The sequence below is a fragment of the Phalangium opilio genome, unplaced genomic scaffold (assembly GCF_054372755.1).
Source record: "Phalangium opilio isolate 3A_F unplaced genomic scaffold, DU_Popi_V2 ptg000019l_1, whole genome shotgun sequence".
Lineage (NCBI taxonomy): Eukaryota > Metazoa > Arthropoda > Arachnida > Opiliones > Phalangiidae > Phalangium > Phalangium opilio.
Genome location: NW_028324152.1, coordinates 6449861 through 6475513, shown reverse-complemented (window position 1 = coordinate 6475513; position 25653 = coordinate 6449861). Strand labels below are relative to the sequence as shown.

Here is a 25653-nt window from a genome sequence, read left to right as displayed (position 1 = left end):
ATGGTTAGCGCGTTCGGCTGTTAACTGAAAGGTTGGTGGTTCGAGCCCATCCGGGAGCGGTGTTGTGAGGTCTCAGATGTGACGTAAAAAGTCAAAGTTTTTCCACAATACCTGACGACCATTTAATCTTGGGCTTCCGTGGCGCAATGGTTAGCGCGTTCGGCTGTTAGCCGAAAGGTTGGTGGTTCGAGCCAACTCGGGAGCGGTGTTGTGGGATCTCAAATGTAATGTAAAATGCCAAAGTTTTTCCACAATACCTGACGACCATTTAATTTTTGGGCTTCCGTGGCGCAATGGTTAACGCGTTCGGCTGTTAACTGAAAGGTTGGTGGTTCGAGCCCATCCGGGAGCGGTGTTGTGAGGTCTCAGATGTGACGTAAAATGTAAAAAGTTTTTCCACAATACCTGACGAACATTTAATTTTTGGGCTTCCGTGGCGCAATGGTTTGCGCGTTCGGCTGATAACCGAAAGGTTGGTGGTTCGAGCCCACCCGGGAGCTGTGTTGTGAGATCTCACATGTAACGTAAAAATCGTAAGTTTTTCCACAATACCTGACGACCATTTAATCTTGGGCTTCCGTGGCGCAATGGTTAGCGCGTTCGGCTGTTAACGAATAGGTTTGTGTTTCGAGCCCACCCGGGAGCGGTGTTTTGGGATCTCAAATGTAACGTAAAAAGCCAAAACTTTTCCACAATACCTGACGAATATTTAATTTTTGGGCTTCCGTGGCGCAATGGTTAGCGCGTTCAGCTGTTAACCGAAAGGTTGGTGGTTCGAGCCCATCCGGGATCGGTGTTGTGAGGTCTGAGATGTGACGTAAAAAGTCAAAGTTTTTCCACAATACCTGACGACCATTTAGTTTTTGGGCTTTTAATTTTCGGTTAGCGCCGTCGGCTGTTAACCAAAAGGTTTGTGGTTCGAGCCCATCCGGGAGCGGTGTTGTGAGGTCTTAGATGTGACGTAAAAAGTCAAAGTTTTTCCACAATACCTGACGACCATTTGATTTTTGGGCTTCCGTGCCGCAATGGTTTGCGCGTTCGGCTGTTAACCGAGAGGCTGGTGGTTCGAGCCCACCCGGAAGTGGTGTTGTGGGGTCTCAGAAGTAGCGTAAAAAGTCAAAACTTTTCCATATAACGTGACAATTATTTAATTTCTGGGCTTCCGTGGCTCAATGGTTAGCGCGTTCGGCTGTTAACCAATAGGTTGGTGGTTCGAGCCCACCTGGGAGCGGTGATGTGGGATCTCAAATGTAATGTAAAATGCCAGAGTTTTTCCACAATACCTGACGACCATTTAACTTTTGGACTTCCGTGGCGCAATGGTTAGCGCGTTCGGCTGTTAACCAATAGGTTGGTGGTTCGAGCCCACCTGGGAGCGGTGTTGTGAGGTCTCAGATGTAACGTAAAATGCCAAAGTTTTTCCACAATACGTGACGACCATTTAATTTTTGGGCTTCCGTGGCGCAATGGTTAGCGCGTTCGGCTGTTAACCGAAAGGTTGGTGGTTCGAGCCCATCCGGGAACGGTGTTTTGAGGTCTTAGATGTAACGTAAAATTCAGAGTTTTTCCACAATAACTGACGAACATTTAATTTTTGAGCTTCCGTGGCGCAATGGTTAGCGCGTTCAGCTGCTATTCAAAAGGTTTGTGGTTCGAGTCCATCCGGGAGCCGTGTTGCAAGGTCTCAGATGTGACGTAAAAAGTCGATGTTTTTCCACAATACCTGACGACCATTTAATCTTGGGCTTCCGTGGCGCAATGGTTAGCGCGTTCGGCTGTTAACGAATAGGTTTGTGTTTCGAGCCCACCCGGGAGCGGTGTTTTGGGATCTCAAATGTAACGTAAAAAGCCAAAACTTTTCCACAATACCTGACGAATATTTAATTTTTGGGCTTCCGTGGCGCAATGGTTAGCGCGTTCAGCTGTTAACCGAAAGGTTGGTGGTTCGAGCCCATCCGGGATCGGTGTTGTGAGGTCTGAGATGTGACGTAAAAAGTCAAAGTTTTTCCACAATACCTGACGACCATTTAGTTTTTGGGCTTTTAATTTTCGGTTAGCGCCGTCGGCTGTTAACCAAAAGGTTTGTGGTTCGAGCCCATCCGGGAGCGGTATTGTGAGGTCTTAGATGTGACGTAAAAAGTCAAAGTTTTTCCACAATACCTGACGACCATTTGATTTTTGGGCTTCCGTGGCGCAATGGTTTGCGCGTTCGGCTGTTAACCGAGAGGCTGGTGGTTCGAGCCCACCCGGAAGTGGTGTTGTGGGGTCTCAGAAGTAGCGTAAAAAGTCAAAACTTTTCCATATAACGTGACAATTATTTAATTTCTGGGCTTCCGTGGCTCAATGGTTAGCGCGTTCGGCTGTTAACCAATAGGTTGGTGGTTCGAGCCCACCTGGGAGCGGTGATGTGGGATCTCAAATGTAATGTAAAATGCCAGAGTTTTTCCACAATACCTGACGACCATTTAACTTTTGGACTTCCGTGGCGCAATGGTTAGCGCGTTCGGCTGTTAACCAATAGGTTGGTGGTTCGAGCCCACCTGGGAGCGGTGTTGTGAGGTCTCAGATGTAACGTAAAATGCCAAAGTTTTTCCACAATACGTGACGACCATTTAATTTTTGGGCTTCCGTGGCGCAATGGTTAGCGCGTTCGGCTGTTAACCGAAAGGTTGGTGGTTCGAGCCCATCCGGGAACGGTGTTTTGAGGTCTTAGATGTAACGTAAAATTCAGAGTTTTTCCACAATAACTGACGAACATTTAATTTTTGAGCTTCCGTGGCGCAATGGTTAGCGCGTTCAGCTGCTATTCAAAAGGTTTGTGGTTCGAGTCCATCCGGGAGCCGTGTTGCAAGGTCTCAGATGTGACGTAAAAAGTCGATGTTTTTCCACAATACCTGACGACCATTTCATTTCTGAGCTTCCTTGGCTCCACGGTTAGCGCGTTCGGATGTTAACCAAAAGGTTTGTGGTTCGAGCCCATCCGGGAGCGGTGTTGTGAGGTCTCAGGTGTGACGTAAAAAGTCAAAGTTTTTCCACAATACCTGACGACCATTTAATCTTGGGCTTCCGTGGCGCAATGGTTAGCGCGTTCGGCTGTTAACCGAAAGGTTGGTGGTTCGAGCCCATCCGGGAGCGGTGTTGTGAGGTCTTAGATGTGACGTAAAAAGTCAAAGTTTTTCCACAATACCTGACGACCATTTGATTTTTGGGCTTCCGTGGCGCAATGGGTAGCGCGTTCGGCTGTTAACCGAGAGGCTGGTGGTTCGAGCCCACCCGGAAGTGGTGTTGTGGGGTCTCAGAAGTAGCGTAAAAAGTCAAAACTTTTCCATATAACGTGACAAATATTTAATTTCTGGGCTTCCGTGGCTCAATGGTTAGCGCGTTCGGCTGTTAACCAATAGGTTGGTGGTTCGAGCCCACCTGGGAGCGGTGATGTGGGATCTCAAATGTAATGTAAAATGCCAAAGTTTTTCCACAATACCTGACGACCATTTAACTTTTGGACTTCCGTGGCGCAATGGTTAGCGCGTTCGGCTGTTAACCAATAGGTTGGTGGTTCGAGCCCACCTGGGAGCGGTGTTGTGAGGTCTCAGATGTAACGTAAAATGCCAAAGTTTTTCCACAATACGTGACGACCATTTAATTTTTGGGCTTCCGTGGCGCAATGGTTAGCGCGTTCGGCTGTTAACCGAAAGGTTGGTGGTTCGAGCCCATCCGGGAACGGTGTTTTGAGGTCTTAGATGTAACGTAAAATTCAGAGTTTTTCCACAATAACTGACGAACATTTAATTTTTGAGCTTCCGTGGCGCAATGGTTAGCGCGTTCAGCTGCTATTCAAAAGGTTTGTGGTTCGAGTCCATCCGGGAGCCGTGTTGCAAGGTCTCAGATGTGACGTAAAAAGTCGATGTTTTTCCTCAATACCTGACGACCATTTCATTTCTGAGCTTCCTTGGCTCCACGGTTAGCGCGTTCGGATGTTAACCAAAAGGTTTGTGGTTCGAGCCCATCCGGGAGCGGTGTTGTGAGGTCTCAGGTGTGACGTAAAAAGTCAAAGTTTTTCCACAATACCTGACGACCATTTAATCTTGGGCTTCCGTGGCGCAATGGTTAGCGCGTTCGGCTGTTAACCGAAAGGTTGGTGGTTCGAGCCCATCCGGGAGCGGTGTTGTGAGGTCTTAGATGTGACGTAAAAAGTCAAAGTTTTTCCACAATACCTGACGACCATTTGATTATTGGGCTTCCGTGGCGCAATGGGTAGCGCGTTCGGCTGTTAACCGAGAGGCTGGTGGTTCGAGCCCACCCGGAAGTGGTGTTGTGGGGTCTCAGAAGTAGCGTAAAAAGTCAAAACTTTTCCATATAACGTGACAAATATTTAATTTCTGGGCTTCCGTGGCTCAATGGTTAGCGCGTTCGGCTGTTAACCTATAGGTTGGTGGTTCGAGCCCACCTGGGAGCGGTGATGTGGGATCTCAAATGTAATGTAAAATGCCAAAGTTTTTCCACAATACCTGACGACCATTTAACTTTTGGACTTCCGTGGCGCAATGGTTAGCGCGTTCGGCTGTTAACCAATAGGTTGGTGGTTCGAGCCCACCTGGGAGCGGTGTTGTGAGGTCTCAGATGTAACGTAAAATGCCAAAGTTTTTCCACAATACCTGACGACCATTTAATTTTTGGGCTTCCGTGGCGCAATGGTTAGCGCGTTCGGCTGTTAACCGAAAGGTTGGTGGTTCGAGCCCATCCGGGAACGGTGTTTTGAGGTCTTAGATGTAACGTAAAATTCAGAGTTTTTCCACAATAACTGACGAACATTTAATTTTTGAGCTTCCGTGGCGCAATGGTTAGCGCGTTCAGCTGCTATTCAAAAGGTTTGTGGTTCGAGTCCATCCGGGAGCCGTGTTGCAAGGTCTCAGATGTGACGTAAAAAGTCGATGTTTTTCCACAATACCTGACGATAGTGATCGTACGGGGAACCCGAACCCGACCCGGGAAGTCGGGGATCCCCGGTTTTTTCCAACCCGACCCGGGAAGTCGGGGATCCCCGGTTTTTTCCAACCCGACCCGACCCGACCCGGCCAGTTAATTTTGAAGTCGGGTTTAAAAAAATCGGGGTGGGCCCGAAGTCGAGGGTAAGCTATTATTGACGGTCGCGCTTTGTGTTACAGTAGATAGGAACTCAAATCTGATTAGGGCGAGCTTGAATATTTAATTTTTTTCTGTCTCGAGGCTTCGAAAGCCAGTAGAAAACTAATATATGTCGGCAATTTCATGGTCGTCCGTCAAATTCCAATGTATTAATTGTGTGTTAAGTTGCGAGCAATTGATTTCAAAATTGAAAAAGTGGTAGAAGAGTTTCACGAGTACCAGAAACCGCTTTCAGCCACTGCCAAAGACATAGGACAAGGAAAATTTGGAAAGTTTTTAGATGGAAGTTGCGCCTGTTCTGGGACAATTAGTTACCTCAATCCCTTCCACGACGTTCTATCAGATAGCAATGATATGGCAGATTCGCCTACTATTGGATTCACTAAAGCAATGATATGGCAGATTAGCACTAAAGCAGTGATAACTTGGAACTAAATTACAGAAAATAAATTCCTTACATTACATAGTACATAGTTACTATGTATAATTTTTTAGAATATGTTAATTACATTTATATTATTAAAAAGGAAAACCCCGACCCGACCCGACCCGATTTTCCGGGTTTTTTTCGCAACCCGACCCGGAACCCGACCCGACAAAAATCTCACCCCGTACGATCACTACCTGACGACCATTTCATTTCTGAGCTTCCTTGGCTCCACGGTTAGCGCGTTCGGATGTTAACCAATAGGTTTGTGGTTCGAGCCCATCCGGGAGCGGTGTTGTGAGGTCTTAGATGTGACGTAAAAAGTCAAAGTTTTTCCACAATACCTGACGACCATTTGATTTTTGGGCTTCCGTGGCGCAATGGTTTGCGCGTTCGGCTGTTAACCGAGAGGCTGGTGGTTCGAGCCCACCCGGAAGTGGTGTTGTGGGGTCTCAGAAGTAGCGTAAAAAGTCAAAACTTTTCCATATAACGTGACAATTATTTAATTTCTGGGCTTCCGTGGCTCAATGGTTAGCGCGTTCGGCTGTTAACCAATAGGTTGGTGGTTCGAGCCCACCTGGGAGCGGTGATGTGGGATCTCAAATGTAATGTAAAATGCCAAAGTTTTTCCACAATACCTGACGACCATTTAACTTTTGGACTTCCGTGGCGCAATGGTTAGCGCGTTCGGCTGTTAACCAATAGGTTGGTGGTTCGAGCCCACCTGGGAGCGGTGTTGTGAGGTCTCAGATGTAACGTAAAATGCCAAAGTTTTTCCACAATACGTGACGACCATTTAATTTTTGGGCTTCCGTGGCGCAATGGTTAGCGCGTTCGGCTGTTAACCGAAAGGTTGGTGGTTCGAGCCCATCCGGGAGCGGTGTTGTGAGGTCTTAGATGTGACGTAAAAAGTCAAAGTTTTTCCACAATACCTGACGACCATTTGATTATTGGGCTTCCGTGGCGCAATGGGTAGCGCGTTCGGCTGTTAACCGAGAGGCTGGTGGTTCGAGCCCACCCGGAAGTGGTGTTGTGGGGTCTCAGAAGTAGCGTAAAAAGTCAAAACTTTTCCATATAACGTGACAAATATTTAATTTCTGGGCTTCCGTGGCTCAATGGTTAGCGCGTTCGGCTGTTAACCTATAGGTTGGTGGTTCGAGCCCACCTGGGAGCGGTGATGTGGGATCTCAAATGTAATGTAAAATGCCAAAGTTTTTCCACAATACCTGACGACCATTTAACTTTTGGACTTCCGTGGCGCAATGGTTAGCGCGTTCGGCTGTTAACCAATAGGTTGGTGGTTCGAGCCCACCTGGGAGCGGTGTTGTGAGGTCTCAGATGTAACGTAAAATGCCAAAGTTTTTCCACAATACCTGACGACCATTTAATTTTTGGGCTTCCGTGGCGCAATGGTTAGCGCGTTCGGCTGTTAACCGAAAGGTTGGTGGTTCGAGCCCATCCGGGAACGGTGTTTTGAGGTCTTAGATGTAACGTAAAATTAAGAGTTTTTCCACAATAACTGACGAACATTTAATTTTTGAGCTTCCGTGGCGCAATGGTTAGCGCGTTCAGCTGCTATTCAAAAGGTTTGTGGTTCGAGTCCATCCGGGAGCCGTGTTGCAAGGTCTCAGATGTGACGTAAAAAGTCGATGTTTTTCCACAATACCTGACGATAGTGATCGTACGGGGAACCCGAACCCGACCCGGGAAGTCGGGGATCCCCGGTTTTTTCCAACCCGACCCGGGAAGTCGGGGATCCCCGGTTTTTTCCAACCCGACCCGACCCGACCCGGCCAGTTAATTTTGAAGTCGGGTTTAAAAAAAATCGGGGTGGGCCCGAAGTCGAGGGTAAGCTATTATTGACGGTCGCGCTTTGTGTTACAGTAGATAGGAACTCAAATCTGATTAGGGCGAGCTTGAATATTTAATTTTTTTCTGTCTCGAGGCTTCGAAAGCCAGTAGAAAACTAATATATGTCGGCAATTTCATGGTCGTCCGTCAAATTCCAATGTATTAATTGTGTGTTAAGTTGCGAGCAATTGATTTCAAAATTGAAAAAGTGGTAGAAGAGTTTCACGAGTACCAGAAACCGCTTTCAGCCACTGCCAAAGACATAGGACAAGGAAAATTTGGAAAGTTTTTAGATGGAAGTTGCGCCTGTTCTGGGACAATTAGTTACCTCAATCCCTTCCACGACGTTCTATCAGATAGCAATGATATGGCAGATTCGCCTACTATTGGATTCACTAAAGCAATGATATGGCAGATTAGCACTAAAGCAGTGATAACTTGGAACTAAATTACAGAAAATAAATTCCTTACATTACATAGTACATAGTTACTATGTATAATTTTTTAGAATATGTTAATTACATTTATATTATTAAAAAGGAAAACCCCGACCCGACCCGACCCGATTTTCCGGGTTTTTTTCGCAACCCGACCCGGAACCCGACCCGACAAAAATCTCACCCCGTACGATCACTACCTGACGACCATTTCATTTCTGAGCTTCCTTGGCTCCACGGTTAGCGCGTTCGGATGTTAACCAATAGGTTTGTGGTTCGAGCCCATCCGGGAGCGGTGTTGTGAGGTCTTAGATGTGACGTAAAAAGTCAAAGTTTTTCCACAATACCTGACGACCATTTGATTTTTGGGCTTCCGTGGCGCAATGGTTTGCGCGTTCGGCTGTTAACCGAGAGGCTGGTGGTTCGAGCCCACCCGGAAGTGGTGTTGTGGGGTCTCAGAAGTAGCGTAAAAAGTCAAAACTTTTCCATATAACGTGACAATTATTTAATTTCTGGGCTTCCGTGGCTCAATGGTTAGCGCGTTCGGCTGTTAACCAATAGGTTGGTGGTTCGAGCCCACCTGGGAGCGGTGATGTGGGATCTCAAATGTAATGTAAAATGCCAAAGTTTTTCCACAATACCTGACGACCATTTAACTTTTGGACTTCCGTGGCGCAATGGTTAGCGCGTTCGGCTGTTAACCAATAGGTTGGTGGTTCGAGCCCACCTGGGAGCGGTGTTGTGAGGTCTCAGATGTAACGTAAAATGCCAAAGTTTTTCCACAATACGTGACGACCATTTAATTTTTGGGCTTCCGTGGCGCAATGGTTAGCGCGTTCGGCTGTTAACCGAAAGGTTGGTGGTTCGAGCCCATCCGGGAGCGGTGTTGTGAGGTCTTAGATGTGACGTAAAAAGTCAAAGTTTTTCCACAATACCTGACGACCATTTGATTATTGGGCTTCCGTGGCGCAATGGGTAGCGCGTTCGGCTGTTAACCGAGAGGCTGGTGGTTCGAGCCCACCCGGAAGTGGTGTTGTGGGGTCTCAGAAGTAGCGTAAAAAGTCAAAACTTTTCCATATAACGTGACAAATATTTAATTTCTGGGCTTCCGTGGCTCAATGGTTAGCGCGTTCGGCTGTTAACCTATAGGTTGGTGGTTCGAGCCCACCTGGGAGCGGTGATGTGGGATCTCAAATGTAATGTAAAATGCCAAAGTTTTTCCACAATACCTGACGACCATTTAACTTTTGGACTTCCGTGGCGCAATGGTTAGCGCGTTCGGCTGTTAACCAATAGGTTGGTGGTTCGAGCCCACCTGGGAGCGGTGTTGTGAGGTCTCAGATGTAACGTAAAATGCCAAAGTTTTTCCACAATACCTGACGACCATTTAATTTTTGGGCTTCCGTGGCGCAATGGTTAGCGCGTTCGGCTGTTAACCGAAAGGTTGGTGGTTCGAGCCCATCCGGGAACGGTGTTTTGAGGTCTTAGATGTAACGTAAAATTAAGAGTTTTTCCACAATAACTGACGAACATTTAATTTTTGAGCTTCCGTGGCGCAATGGTTAGCGCGTTCAGCTGCTATTCAAAAGGTTTGTGGTTCGAGTCCATCCGGGAGCCGTGTTGCAAGGTCTCAGATGTGACGTAAAAAGTCGATGTTTTTCCACAATACCTGACGATAGTGATCGTACGGGGAACCCGAACCCGACCCGGGAAGTCGGGGATCCCCGGTTTTTTCCAACCCGACCCGGGAAGTCGGGGATCCCCGGTTTTTTCCAACCCGACCCGACCCGACCCGGCCAGTTAATTTTGAAGTCGGGTTTAAAAAAAATCGGGGTGGGCCCGAAGTCGAGGGTAAGCTATTATTGACGGTCGCGCTTTGTGTTACAGTAGATAGGAACTCAAATCTGATTAGGGCGAGCTTGAATATTTAATTTTTTTCTGTCTCGAGGCTTCGAAAGCCAGTAGAAAACTAATATATGTCGGCAATTTCATGGTCGTCCGTCAAATTCCAATGTATTAATTGTGTGTTAAGTTGCGAGCAATTGATTTCAAAATTGAAAAAGTGGTAGAAGAGTTTCACGAGTACCAGAAACCGCTTTCAGCCACTGCCAAAGACATAGGACAAGGAAAATTTGGAAAGTTTTTAGATGGAAGTTGCGCCTGTTCTGGGACAATTAGTTACCTCAATCCCTTCCACGACGTTCTATCAGATAGCAATGATATGGCAGATTCGCCTACTATTGGATTCACTAAAGCAATGATATGGCAGATTAGCACTAAAGCAGTGATAACTTGGAACTAAATTACAGAAAATAAATTCCTTACATTACATAGTACATAGTTACTATGTATAATTTTTTAGAATATGTTAATTACATTTATATTATTAAAAAGGAAAACCCCGACCCGACCCGACCCGATTTTCCGGGTTTTTTTCGCAACCCGACCCGGAACCCGACCCGACAAAAATCTCACGCCGTACGATCACTACCTGACGACCATTTCATTTCTGAGCTTCCTTGGCTCCACGGTTAGCGCGTTCGGATGTTAACCAATAGGTTTGTGGTTCGAGCCCATCCGGGAGCGGTGTTGTGAGGTCTTAGATGTGACGTAAAAAGTCAAAGTTTTTCCACAATACCTGACGACCATTTGATTTTTGGGCTTCCGTGGCGCAATGGTTTGCGCGTTCGGCTGTTAACCGAGAGGCTGGTGGTTCGAGCCCACCCGGAAGTGGTGTTGTGGGGTCTCAGAAGTAGCGTAAAAAGTCAAAACTTTTCCATATAACGTGACAATTATTTAATTTCTGGGCTTCCGTGGCTCAATGGTTAGCGCGTTCGGCTGTTAACCAATAGGTTGGTGGTTCGAGCCCACCTGGGAGCGGTGATGTGGGATCTCAAATGTAATGTAAAATGCCAAAGTTTTTCCACAATACCTGACGACCATTTAACTTTTGGACTTCCGTGGCGCAATGGTTAGCGCGTTCGGCTGTTAACCAATAGGTTGGTGGTTCGAGCCCACCTGGGAGCGGTGTTGTGAGGTCTCAGATGTAACGTAAAATGCCAAAGTTTTTCCACAATACGTGACGACCATTTAATTTTTGGGCCTCCGTGGCGCAATGGTTAGCGCGTTCGGCTGTTAACCGAAAGGTTGGTGGTTCGAGCCCATCCGGGAACGGTGTTTTGAGGTCTTAGATGTAACGTAAAATTCAGAGTTTTTCCACAATAACTGACGAACATTTAATTTTTGAGCTTCCGTGGCGCAATGGTTAGCGCGTTCAGCTGCTATTCAAAAGGTTTGTGGTTCGAGTCCATCCGGGAGCCGTGTTGCAAGGTCTCAGATGTGACGTAAAAAGTCGATGTTTTTCCACAATACCTGACGACCATTTCATTTCTGAGCTTCCTTGGCTCCACGGTTAGCGCGTTCGGATGTTAACCAAAAGGTTTGTGGTTCGAGCCCATCCGGGAGCGGTGTTGTGAGGTCTCAGGTGTGACGTAAAAAGTCAAAGTTTTTCCACAATACCTGACGACCATTTAATCTTGGGCTTCCGTGGCGCAATGGTTAGCGCGTTCGGCTGTTAACCGAAAGGTTGGTGGTTCGAGCCCATCCGGGAGCGGTGTTGTGAGGTCTTAGATGTGACGTAAAAAGTCAAAGTTTTTCCACAATACCTGACGACCATTTGATTTTTGGGCTTCCGTGGCGCAATGGGTAGCGCGTTCGGCTGTTAACCGAGAGGCTGGTGGTTCGAGCCCACCCGGAAGTGGTGTTGTGGGGTCTCAGAAGTAGCGTAAAAAGTCAAAACTTTTCCATATAACGTGACAAATATTTAATTTCTGGGCTTCCGTGGCTCAATGGTTAGCGCGTTCGGCTGTTAACCTATAGGTTGGTGGTTCGAGCCCACCTGGGAGCGGTGATGTGGGATCTCAAATGTAATGTAAAATGCCAAAGTTTTTCCACAATACCTGACGACCATTTAACTTTTGGACTTCCGTGGCGCAATGGTTAGCGCGTTCGGCTGTTAACCAATAGGTTGGTGGTTCGAGCCCACCTGGGAGCGGTGTTGTGAGGTCTCAGATGTAACGTAAAATGCCAAAGTTTTTCCACAATACCTGACGACCATTTAATTTTTGGGCTTCCGTGGCGCAATGGTTAGCGCGTTCGGCTGTTAACCGAAAGGTTGGTGGTTCGAGCCCATCCGGGAACGGTGTTTTGAGGTCTTAGATGTAACGTAAAATTCAGAGTTTTTCCACAATAACTGACGAACATTTAATTTTTGAGCTTCCGTGGCGCAATGGTTAGCGCGTTCAGCTGCTATTCAAAAGGTTTGTGGTTCGAGTCCATCCGGGAGCCGTGTTGCAAGGTCTCAGATGTGACGTAAAAAGTCGATGTTTTTCCACAATACCTGACGACCATTTCATTTCTGAGCTTCCTTGGCTCCACGGTTAGCGCGTTCGGATGTTAACCAAAAGGTTTGTGGTTCGAGCCCATCCGGGAGCGGTGTTGTGAGGTCTCAGGTGTGACGTAAAAAGTCAAAGTTTTTCCACAATACCTGACGACCATTTAATCTTGGGCTTCCGTGGCGCAATGGTTAGCGCGTTCGGCTGTTAACCGAAAGGTTGGTGGTTCGAGCCCATCCGGGAGCGGTGTTGTGAGGTCTTAGATGTGACGTAAAAAGTCAAAGTTTTTCCACAATACCTGACGACCATTTGATTTTTGGGCTTCCGTGGCGCAATGGGTAGCGCGTTCGGCTGTTAACCGAGAGGCTGGTGGTTCGAACCCACCCGGAAGTGGTGTTGTGGGGTCTCAGAAGTAGCGTAAAAAGTCAAAACTTTTCCATATAACGTGACAAATATTTAATTTCTGGGCTTCCGTGGCTCAATGGTTAGCGCGTTCGGCTGTTAACCTATAGGTTGGTGGTTCGAGCCCACCTGGGAGCGGTGATGTGGGATCTCAAATGTAATGTAAAATGCCAAAGTTTTTCCACAATACCTGACGACCATTTAACTTTTGGACTTCCGTGGCGCAATGGTTAGCGCGTTCGGCTGTTAACCAATAGGTTGGTGGTTCGAGCCCACCTGGGAGCGGTGTTGTGAGGTCTCAGATGTAACGTAAAATGCCAAAGTTTTTCCACAATACCTGACGACCATTTAATTTTTGGGCTTCCGTGGCGCAATGGTTAGCGCGTTCGGCTGTTAACCGAAAGGTTGGTGGTTCGAGCCCATCCGGGAACGGTGTTTTGAGGTCTTAGATGTAACGTAAAATTCAGAGTTTTTCCACAATAACTGACGAACATTTAATTTTTGAGCTTCCGTGGCGCAATGGTTAGCGCGTTCAGCTGCTATTCAAAAGGTTTGTGGTTCGAGTCCATCCGGGAGCCGTGTTGCAAGGTCTCAGATGTGACGTAAAAAGTCGATGTTTTTCCACAATACCTGACGATAGTGATCGTACGGGGAACCCGAACCCGACCCGGGAAGTCGGGGATCCCCGGTTTTTTCCAACCCGACCCGGGAAGTCGGGGATCCCCGGTTTTTTCCAACCCGACCCGACCCGACCCGGCCAGTTAATTTTGAAGTCGGGTTTAAAAAAAATCGGGGTGGGCCCGAAGTCGAGGGTAAGCTATTATTGACGGTCGCGCTTTGTGTTACAGTAGATAGGAACTCAAATCTGATTAGGGCGAGCTTGAATATTTAATTTTTTTCTGTCTCGAGGCTTCGAAAGCCAGTAGAAAACTAATATATGTCGGCAATTTCATGGTCGTCCGTCAAATGCCAATGTATTAATTGTGTGTTAAGTTGCGAGCAATTGATTTCAAAATTGAAAAAGTGGTAGAAGAGTTTCACGAGTACCAGAAACCGCTTTCAGCCACTGCCAAAGACATAGGACAAGGAAAATTTGGAAAGTTTTTAGATGGAAGTTGCGCCTGTTCTGGGACAATTAGTTACCTCAATCCCTTCCACGACGTTCTATCAGATAGCAATGATATGGCAGATTCGCCTACTATTGGATTCACTAAAGCAATGATATGGCAGATTAGCACTAAAGCAGTGATAACTTGGAACTAAATTACAGAAAATAAATTCCTTACATTACATAGTACATAGTTACTATGTATAATTTTTTAGAATATGTTAATTACATTTATATTATTAAAAAGGAAAACCCCGACCCGACCCGACCCGATTTTCCGGGTTTTTTTCGCAACCCGACCCGGAACCCGACCCGACAAAAATCTCACCCCGTACGATCACTACCTGACGACCATTTCATTTCTGAGCTTCCTTGGCTCCACGGTTAGCGCGTTCGGATGTTAACCAATAGGTTTGTGGTTCGAGCCCATCCGGGAGCGGTGTTGTGAGGTCTCAGGTGTGACGTAAAAAGTCAAAGTTTTTCCACAATACCTGACGACCATTTAATCTTGGGCTTCCGTGGCGCAATGGTTAGCGCGTTCGGCTGTTAACCGAAAGGTTGGTGGTTCGAGCCCATCCGGGAGCGGTGTTGTGAGGTCTTATATGTAACGTAAAATTCAGAGTTGTTAAATTAATATTCAAGAATGACGCCGGATTATATAAAACCATATTAGTTTATTATTAATCTGTTTATGTTAAGTTAGTCATCGTTCTTCATTACGGTAAAGCACTCTTACTGTTATTACATACTGGTTATAATTACAAATAGTTGAATACGTCCTACTACAATACTAGGTCTACTTAGCGTTACACACGAGAGGCACATCCTGAGGGAGACTCACTGGTAGAGAACCGATCGAGAGAGAGAGTGAGTGATGCATTATCACTAATTCAGTCTAATCCTAAACTCGGGTTAGGTGCAAAGGTTCTTTATCTCTATCATGTGATTATGGCGAAGATAACTGTTCAGTTCAGTTCAGTTCCAACATGCTCCCCTCTTTTTTTCGTTGTCTGAGCTATTATGCTTTATACTTCTTTGTTTTGTTTCTGTTTTTTTTTCATACATTATTATGTTACTTCATTAATACATTGTTATGTTCTTTTGTCACATTATAGCACTTTAGTCTATTATTACCAATTATATATCAGGTTAGTCTTATTATCACATTAATCTATTAATTATTTATCACATTTTCTATTTATAGTATCACTTTGGTTTGTTAATACTGCAACCTTAGTGTGTTGCAAAATTCTTTAAATTTTCTAGTTGGTATTGCCTTGGTAAACATATCAGCAATATTATCATTTGTTCTTATGAATTCAACATTAACAAGACCTTTATTAATACAATCCCTTATAAAATGATATCGGATATCAATATGTTTACGCTACTTCTGAGACCCCACAACACCACTTCCGGGTGGGCTCGAACCACCAGCCTCTCGGTTAACAGCCGAACGCGCTAACCATTGCGCCACGGAAGCCCAAAAATCAAGTGGTCGTCAGGTATTGTGGAAAAACTTTGGCTTTTTACATTTGAGACCACACAACACGGCTCCCGGGTGGGCTCGAACCACCAACCTTTCGGTTAACAGCCGAACGCGCTAACCATTGCGCCACGGAAGCCCAAAAATTAAAAGGTCGTCAGGTATTGTGGAAAAACTTTGACTTTTTACGTCACATCTAAGACCTCACATCACCGCTCCCAGATGGGCTCGAACCACAAACCTTTTGGTTAACAGCCGACGGCGCTAACCATTGCGCAACGGAAGCCCAAAGATTAAATGTTCGTCAGGTATTGTGGAAAAACTTACGATTTTTACGTTACATGTGAGATCTCACAACACCGCTCCGGGGTGGGCTCGAACCACTAACCTTTCGGTTAACAGCCGAACGCGCAAACCATTGCGCCACGGAAGCCCAAAAATTAAATGTTCGTCAGGTATTGTGGAAAAACTTTGACTTTTTACGTCACATCTGAGACCTCACAACACCGCTCACGGATGGGCTCGAACCACCAACCTTTCGGTTAACAGCCGAACGCGCTAACCATTGAGCCACGGAAGCCCAGAAATTAAATGGTTGTCACGTATTGTGGAAAAGTTTTGACTGTTTACGCTACATGTGAGACCACACAACACCACTTCCGGGTGGGCTCGAACCACCAGCCTCTCGGTTAACAGCCGAACGCGCTAACCATTGCGCCACGGAAACCCAAAGATTAAATGTTCGTCAGGTATTGTGGAAAAACTTTGGCTTTTTACGTTACATTTGAGATCTCACAACACCGCTCCCGGGTGGGCTCGATCCAACAACCTTTTGGTTAACAGCCGAACGCGCTAACCGAAAATTAAAAGCCCAAAAACTAAATGGTCGTCAGGTATTGTGGAAAAACTTTGACTTTTTACGTCACATCTCAGACCTCACAACACCGCTCCCGGATGGGCTCGAACCACCAACCTTTCGGTTAACAGCTGAACGCGCTAACCATTGCGCCACGGAAGCCCAAAAATTAAATATTCGTCAGGTATTGTGGAAAAGTTTTGGCTTTTTCCGTTACATTTGAGATCCCACAACACCGCTCCCGGGTGGGCTCGAAACACAAACCTATTCGTTAACAGCCGAACGCGCTAACCATTGAGCCACGGAAGCTCAGAAATTAAATGGTTGTCACGTTATGTGGAAAAGTTTTGACTTTTTACGCTACTTCTGAGACCCCACAACACCACTTCCGGGTAGGCTCGAACCACCAGCCTCTCGTTTAACAGCCGAACGCGCTAACCATTGCGCCACGGAAGCCCAAAAATCAAATGGTCGTCAGGTATTTTGGAAAAACTTTGGCTTTTTACGTTACATTTGAGACTTCACAACACCACTCCCGGGTGGGCTCGAACCACCAACCTTTCGGTTAACAGCCGAACGCGCTAACCATTGCGTCACGGAAGCCCAAGATTAAATGGTCGTCAGGTATTGTGGAAAAACTTTGACTTTTTACGTTACATTTGAGATCCGACAACACCGCTCCCGGGTGGACTCGAACCACAAACCTATTGGTTAACAGCCGAACGCGCTAACCATTGCGCCACGGAAGCCCAAAAATTAAAAGGTCGTCAGGTATTGTGGAAAAACTTTGGCTTTTTACGTTACATTTGAGACTTCACAACACCGCTCCCGGGTGGGCTCGAACCACCAACCTTTCGGTTAACAACCGAACGCGCTAACCATTGCGCCACGGAAACCCAAAGATTAAATGTTCGTCAGGTATTGTGGAAAAACTTTGGATTTTTACGTTACATTTGAGATCTCACAACACCGCTCCCGGGTGGGCTCGATCGACCAACCTTTTGGTTAACAGCCTGAACGCGCTAACCGAAAATTAAAAGCCCAAAAACTAAATGGTCGTCAGGTATTGTGGAAAAACTTTGACTTTTTACGTCACATCTCAGACCTCACAACACCGCTCCCGGATGGGCTCGAACCACCAACCTTTCGGTTAACAGCTGAACGCGCTAACCATTGCGCCACGGAAGCCCAAAAATTAAATATTCGTCAGGTATTGTGGAAAAGTTTTGGCTTTTTACGTTACATTTGTGATCCCACAACACCGCTCCCGGGTGGGCTCGAAACACAAACCTATTCGTTAACAGCCGAACGCGCTAACCATTGAGCCACGGAAGCTCAGAAATTAAATGGTTGTCACGTTATGTGGAAAAGTTTTGACTTTTTACGCTACTTCTGAGACCCCACAACACCACTTCCGGGTAGGCTCGAACCACCAGCCTCTCGGTTAACAGCCGAACGCGCTAACCATTGCGCCACGGAAGCCCAAAAATCAAATGGTCGTCAGGTATTGTGGTAAAACTTTGGCTTTTTACGTTACATTTGAGACTTCACAACACCACTCTTGGGTGGGCTCGAACCACCAACCTTTCGGTTAACAGCCGAACGCGCTAACCATTGCGTCACGGAAGCCCAAGATTAAATGGTCGTCAGGTATTGTGGAAAAACTTTGACTTTTTACGTTACATTTGAGATCCGACAACACCGCTCCCGGGTGGACTCGAACCACAAACCTATTGGTTAACAGCCGAACGCGCTAACCATTGCGCCACAGAAGCCCAAAAATTAAAAGGTCGTCAGGTATTGTGGAAAAACTTTGGCTTTTTACGTTACATTTGAGACTTCACAACACCGCTCCCGGGTGGGCTCGAACCACCAACCTTTCGGTTAACAGCCGAACGCGCTAACCATTGCGCCACGGAAACCCAAAGATTAAATGTTCGTCAGGTATTGTGGAAGAACTTTGGATTTTTACGTTACATTTGAGATCTCACAACACCGCTCCCGGGTGGGCTCGATCGACCAACCTTTTGGTTAACAGCCGAACGCGCTAACCGAAAATTAAAAGCCCAAAAACTAAATGGTCGTCAGGTATTGTGGAAAAACTTTGACTTTTTACGTCACATCTCAGACCTCACAACACCGCTCCCGGATGGGCTCGAACCACCAACCTTTCGGTTAACAGCTGAACGCGCTAACCATTGCGCCACGGAAGCCCAAAAATTAAATATTCGTCAGGTATTGTGGAAAAACTTTGACTTTTTACGTTACATTTGAGATCCGACAACACCGCTCCCGGGAGGACTCGAACCACAAACCTATTGGTTAACAGCCGAACGCGCTAACCATTGCGCCACGGAAGCCCAAAAATTAAAAGGTCGTCAGGTATTGTGGAAAAACTTTGGCATTTTACGTCACATCTGAGACCTCACAACACCGCTCCCGGATGGGCTCGAACCACCAACCTTTCAGTTAACAGCCGAACGCGCTAACCATTGCGCCACGGAAACCCAAAGATTAAATGTTCGTCAGGTATTGTGGAAGAACTTTGGATTTTTACGTTACATTTGAGATCTCACAACACCGCTCCCGGGTGGGCTCGATCGACCAACCTTTTGGTTAACAGCCGAACGCGCTAACCGAAAATTAAAAGCCCAAAAACTAAATGGTCGTCAGGTATTGTGGAAAAACTTTGACTTTTTACGTTACATTTGAGATCCGACAACACCGCTCCCGGGAGGACTCGAACCACAAACCTATTAGTTAACAGCCGAACGCGCTAACCATTGCGCCACGGAAGCCCAAAAATTAAAAGGTCGTCAGGTATTGTGGAAAAACTTTGGCATTTTACATTACATTTGAGATCCCACAACACCGCTCCCGGGTTGGCTCGAACCACCAACCTTTCGGCTAACAGCCGAACGCGCTAACCATTGCGCCACGGAAGCCCAAGATTAAATGGTCGTCAGGTATTGTGGAAAAACTTTGACTTTTTACGTCACATCTGAGACCTCACAACACCGCTCCCGGATGGGCTCGAACCACCAACCTTTCAGTTAACAGCCGAACGCGCTAACCATTGCGCCACGGAAGCCCAAGATTAAATGGTCGTCAGGTATTGTGGAAAAACTTTGGCATTTTACATTACATTTGAGATCCCACAACACCGCTCCCGGGTTGGCTCGAACCTCCAACCTATTGGTTAACAGCCGAACGCGCTAACCATTGAGCCACGGAAGCTCAGAAATTAAATGGTTGTCACGTATTGTGGAAAAGTTTTGACTGTTTACGCTACATCTGAGACCTCACAACACCGCTCCCGGATGGGCTCGAACCACCAACCTTTCGGTTAACAGCTGAACGCGCTAACCATTGCGCCACGGAAGCCCAAAAATTAAATGTTCGTCAGGTATTGTGGAAAAACTTCGGCTTTTTACGTTACATTTGAGATCCCAAAACACCGCTCCAGGGTGGGCTCGAAACACAAACCTATTGGTTAACAGCCGAACGCGCTAACCATTGAGCCACGGAAGCTCAGAAAATAAATGGTTGTCACGTTATGTGGAAAAGTTTTGACTTTTTACGCTACTTCTGAGACCCCACAACACCACTTCCGGGTGGGCTCGAACCACCAGCCTCTCGGTTACCAGCCGAACGCGCTAACCATTGCGCCACGGAAGCCCAAAAATTAAATGGTCGTCAGGTATTGTGGAAAAACTTTGACTTTTTACGTCACATCTGAGACCTCACAACACCGCTCCCGGATGGGCTCGAACCACCAACCTTTCAGTTAACAGCCGAACGCGCTAACCATTGCGCCACGGAAGTCCAAAAGATAAATGGTCGTCAGGTATTGTGGAAAATCTTTGGCATTTTACATTACATTTGAGATCCCACATCACCGCTCCCAGGTGGGCTCGAACCACCAACCTATTGGTTAACAGCCGAACGCGCTAACCATTGAGCCACGGAAGCCCAGAAATTAAATGGTTGTCACGTTATATGGAAAAGTTTTGACTTTTTACGCTACTTCTGAGACCCCACAACACCACTTCCGGGTGCGCTCGAACCACCAGCCTCTCGGTTAACAGCCGAACGCGCTAACCGTTGCGCCACGGAAGCCCAAAAATCAAATGGTCGTGAGGTATTGTGGAAAAACTTTGGCTTTTTACATTTGAGACCTCACAACACGGCTCCCGGGTGGGCTCGAACCACCAACCTTTCGGTTAACAGCCGAACGCGCTAACCATTGCGCCACGGAAGCCCAAGATTAATTGGTCGTCACGTATTGTGGAAAAACTTTGACTTTTTACGTCACATCTGAGACCTCAACACACCGCTCCCGGGTGGGCTCGAACCACAAACCTTTTGGTTAACAGGCGACGGCGCTAACCATTGCGCAACGGAAGCCCAAAGATTAAATGTTCGTCAGGTTTTGTGGAAAAACTTACGATTTTTACGTTACATGTGAGATCTCACAACACCGCTCCGGGGTGGGCTCGAACCACCAACATTTCGGTTAACAGCCGAACGCGCAAACCATTGCGCCACGGAAGCCCAAAAATTAAATGTTCGTCAGGTATTGTGGAAAAACTTTGACTTTTTACGTCACATCTGAGACCTCACAACACCGCTCACGGATGGGCTCGAACCACCAACCTTTCGGTTAACAGCCGAACGCGCTAACCATTGCGCCACGGAAGCCCAAAAATTAAATGGTCGTCAGGTATTGTGGAAAAACTTTGGCATTTTACATTACATATGAGATCACACAAAACCGCTCCCGGGTTGGCTCGAACCACCAACCTATTGGTTAACAGCCGAATGCGCTAACCATTGAGCCACGGAAGCCCAGAAATTAAATGGTTGTCACGTATTGTGGAAACGTTTTGACTGTTTACGCTACATGTGAGACCCCACAACACCACTTCCGGGTGGGCTCGAACCACCAGCCTCTCGGTTAACAGCCGAACGCGCTAACCATTGCGCCACGGAAAACCAAAGATTAAATGTTCGTCAGGTATTGTGGAAAAACTTTGGATTTTTACGTTACATTTGAGATCTCACAACACCGCTCCCGGGTGGGCTCGATCCACCAACCTTTTGGTTAACAGCCGAACGCGCTAACCGAAAATTAAAAGCCCAAAAACTAAATGGTCGTCAGGTATTGTGGAAAAACTTTGGCATTTTACATTACATATGAGATCACACAAAACCGCTCCCGGGTTGGCTCGAACCACCAACCTATTGGTTAACAGCCGAATGCGCTAACCATTGAGCCACGGAAGCCCAGAAATTAAATGGTTGTCACGTATTGTGGAAAAGTTTTGACTGTTTACGCTACATGTGAGACCCCACAACACCACTTCCGGGTGGGCTCGAACCACCAGCCTCTCGGTTAACAGCCGAACGCGCTAACCATTGCGCCACGGAAACCCAAAGATTAAATGTTCGTCAGGTATTGTGGAAAAACTTTGGATTTTTACGTTACATTTGAGATCTCACAACACCGCTCCCGGGTGGGCTCGATCCACCAACCTTTTGGTTAACAGCCGAACGCGCTAACCGAAAATTAAAAGCCCAAAAACTAAATGGTCGTCAGGTATTGTGGAAAAACTTTGACTTTTTACGTCACATCTCAGACCTCACAACACCGCTCCCGGATGGGCTCGAACCACCAACCTTTCTGTTAACAGCTGAACGCGCTAACCATTGCGCCACGGAAGCCCAAAAATTAAATATTCGTCAGGTATTGTGGAAAAGTTTTGGCTTTTTACGTTACATTTGAGATCCCACAACACCGCTCCCGGGTGGGCTCGAAACACAAACCTATTCGTTAACAGCCGAACGCGCTAACCATTGAGCCACGGAAGCTCAGAAATTAAATGGTTGTCACGTTATGTGGAAAAGATTTGACTTTTTACGCTACTTCTGAGACCCCACAACACCACTTCCGGGTAGGCTCGAACCACCAGCCTCTCGGTTAACAGCCGAACGCGCTAAAAATTGCGCCACGGAAGCCCAAAAATCAAATGGTCGTCAGGTATTGTGGAAAAACTTTGGCTTTTTACGTTACATTTGAGACTTCACAACACCGCTCCCGGGTGGGCTCGAACCACCAACCTTTCGGTTAACAGCCGAACGCGCTAACCATTGCGCCACGGAAGCCCAAGATTAAATGGTCGTCAGGTATTGTGGAAAAACTTTGACTTTTTACGTTACATTTGAGATCCCACAACACCGCTCCCGTTTGGGCTCGAACCACAAACCTATTGGTTAACAGCCGAACGCGCTAACCATTGCGCCACGGAAGCCCAAAAATTAAAAGGTCGTCAGGTACTGTGGAAAAACTTTGACTTTTTACGTCACATCTAAGACCTCACAACACCGCTCCCGGATGGGCTCGAACCACAAACCTTTTGGTTAACAGCCGACGGCGCTAACCATTGCGCAACGGAAGCCCAAAAATTAAAAGGTCGTCAGGTATTGTGGAAAAACTTTGACTTTTTACGTCACATCTAAGACCTCACAACACCGCTCCCGGATGGGCTCGAACCACCAACCTTTCAGTTAACAGCCGAACGCGCTAACCATTGCGCCACGGAAGCCCAAAAATTAAATGGTCGTAAGGTATTGTGGAAAAACTTTGGCATTTTACATTACATTTGAGATCCCACAACACCGCTCCCGGGTTGGCTCGAACCACCAACCTTTCGGCTAACAGCCGAACGCGCTAACCATTGCGCCACGGAAGCCCAAGATTAAATGGTCGTCAGGTATTGTGGAAAAACTTTGACTTTTTACGTCACATCTGAGACCTCACAACACCGCTCCCGGATGGGCTCGAACCACCAACCTTTCAGTTAACAGCCGAACGCTCTAACCATTGCGCTACGGAAGCCCAAAAATTAAATGGTCGTCAGGTATTGTGGAAAAACTTTGGCATTTTACATTACATTTGAGATCCCACAACACCGCTCCCGGGTGGGCTCGAAACACAAACATATTGACTAACAGCCGAACGCGCTAACCATTGAGCCACGGAAGCTCAGAAATTACATGGTTGTCACGTTATGTGGAAAAGTTTTGGCTTTTTACGTTGCATTTGAGACTTCACAACACCGCTCCCGGGGGGGCTCGAACCACCAACCTTTCGGTTAACAGCCGAACGCGCTAACCATTGCGCCACGGAATCCCAAGATTAAATGGTCGTCAGGTATTGTGGAAAAACTTTGACTTTTTACGTTCTCACAACACCGCTCCCGGGTGGGCTCGATCCACCAACGTTTTGGTTAACAGCCGAACGCGCTAACCGAAAATTAAAAGCCCAAAAATTAAATGTTCGTCAGGTATTGTGGAAAAACTTTGGCTTTTTACGTTACATTTGAGATCCCACAACACCGCTTCCGGGTGGGCTCGAACCACAAACCTATTGGTTAACAGCCGAACGCGCTAACCATTGAGCCACGGAAGCTCAGAAATTAAATGGTTGTCACGTATTGTGGAAAAGTTTTGACTTTTTACGCTACTTCTGAGACCCCACAACACCACTTCCGGGTAGGCTCGAACCACCAGCCTCTCGGTTAACAGCCGAACGCGCTAAAAATTGCGCCACGGAAGCCCAAAAATCAAATGGTCGTCAGGTATTGTGGAAAAACTTTGGCTTTTTACGTTACATTTGAGACTTCACAACACCGCTCCCGGGTGGGCTCGAACCACCAACCTTTCGGTTAACAGCCGAACGCGCTAACCATTGCGCCACGGAAGCCCAAGATTAAATGGTCGTCAGGTATTGTGGAAAAACTTTGACTTTTTACGTTACATTTGAGATCCCACAACACCGCTCCCGTTTGGGCTCGAACCACAAACCTATTGGTTAACAGCCGAACGCGCTAACCATTGCGCCACGGAAGCCCAAAAATTAAAAGGTCGTCAGGTACTGTGGAAAAACTTTGACTTTTTACGTCACATCTAAGACCTCACAACACCGCTCCCGGATGGGCTCGAACCACCAACCTTTCAGTTAACAGCCGAACGCGCTAACCATTGCGCCACGGAAGCCCAAAAATTAAATGGTCGTAAGGTATTGTGGAAAAACTTTGGCATTTTACATTACATTTGAGATCCCACAACACCGCTCCCGGGTTGGCTCGAACCACCAACCTTTCGGCTAACAGCCGAACGCGCTAACCATTGCGCCACGGAAGCCCAAGATTAAATGGTCGTCAGGTATTTTGGAAAAACTTTGACTTTTTACGTCACATCTGAGACCTCACAACACCGCTCCCGGATGGGCTCGAACCACCAACCTTTCAGTTAACAGCCGAACGCTCTAACCATTGCGCTACGGAAGCCCAAAAATTAAATGGTCGTCAGGTATTGTGGAAAAACTTTGGCATTTTACATTACATTTGAGATCCCACAACACCGCTCCCGGGTGGGCTCGAAACACAAACATATTGACTAACAGCCGAACGCGCTAACCATTGAGCCACGGAAGCTCAGAAATTACATGGTTGTCACGTTATGTGGAAAAGTTTTGGCTTTTTACGTTGCATTTGAGACTTCACAACACCGCTCCCGGGGGGGCTCGAACCACCAACCTTTCGGTTAACAGCCGAACGCGCTAAGCATTGCGCCACGGAATCCCAAGATTAAATGGTCGTCAGGTATTGTGGAAAAACTTTGACTTTTTACGTTCTCACAACACCGCTCCCGGGTGGGCTCGATCCACCAACGTTTTGGTTAACAGCCGAACGCGCTAACCGAAAATTAAAAGCCCAAAAATTAAATGTTCGTCAGGTATTGTGGAAAAACTTTGGCTTTTTACGTTACATTTGAGATCCCACAACACCGCTCCCGGGTGGGCTCGAACCACAAACCTATTGGTTAACAGCCGAACGCGCTAACCATTGAGCCACGGAAGCTCAGAAATTAAATGGTTGTCACGTATTGTGGAAAAGTTTTGACATTTTACGCTACATCTGAGACCGCACAACACCTCTCCCGGGTGGGCTCGAACCACCAACCTTTTGGTTAACAGCCGACGGCGCTAACCATTGCGCTGATACTTCCAGACCAATGTTTCTAGTTGCGATTGCTTGGTGGGTTCCAAAGGTGACGTTGCTAGGGCTGACTTTATACCTTCAATATCTATGGGGTTTTGACAGGGCCTTAACGTAGAAACACTGCCTCTGAGCGTAGTGGGGGAGTAAAAAGGAATCTTTTCAATATCGGTGTCTGCAAAACTAAAATGGCCCTTCCCATAATCTATAGTCATGCCCACGTGATTTATCTATGGTGGTTTAACCAGCACGGTAAATGCTCACCCCGTAATTAGAGCTCGGCATTTTCGATCAATTATCCACAAATTGGTGGATAACCGATTATTTATAAACAAATTTGTGGATTATAATACGATTTAACATGTAAGTTCTGTGGATAATTTTCGGGTATGGATAAAGATAAAATAAAGTGGATAATTGATCGAAAATGCCGAGCTCTACCCGTAATGGCCCACACACCCCCGCTATCGAGTAATGTGGGTACC

At 46.7% G+C, this 25653-nt stretch overlaps 4 non-coding genes across 4 annotated transcripts; 1 reads left to right on the top strand and 3 right to left on the bottom strand.

The window, feature by feature from the left end:
- Positions 1–427: 427 nt before the first annotated feature.
- TRNAI-GAU (transfer RNA isoleucine (anticodon GAU)) lies at positions 428–500 on the top strand. The gene has a single exon. It is a non-coding gene; the product is annotated as a tRNA-Ile (tRNA).
- Positions 501–19711: 19211 nt separating this feature from the next.
- TRNAT-GGU (transfer RNA threonine (anticodon GGU)) lies at positions 19712–19784 on the bottom strand. The gene has a single exon. It is a non-coding gene; the product is annotated as a tRNA-Thr (tRNA).
- Positions 19785–22198: 2414 nt separating this feature from the next.
- Positions 22199–22271, bottom strand: TRNAN-GUU (transfer RNA asparagine (anticodon GUU)). Its single transcript has one exon. It is a non-coding gene; the product is annotated as a tRNA-Asn (tRNA).
- A 1527-nt stretch (positions 22272–23798) lies between these two features.
- Positions 23799–23871, bottom strand: TRNAN-GUU (transfer RNA asparagine (anticodon GUU)). The gene has a single exon. It is a non-coding gene; the product is annotated as a tRNA-Asn (tRNA).
- Between the last annotated feature and the right edge of the window lie 1782 nt (positions 23872–25653).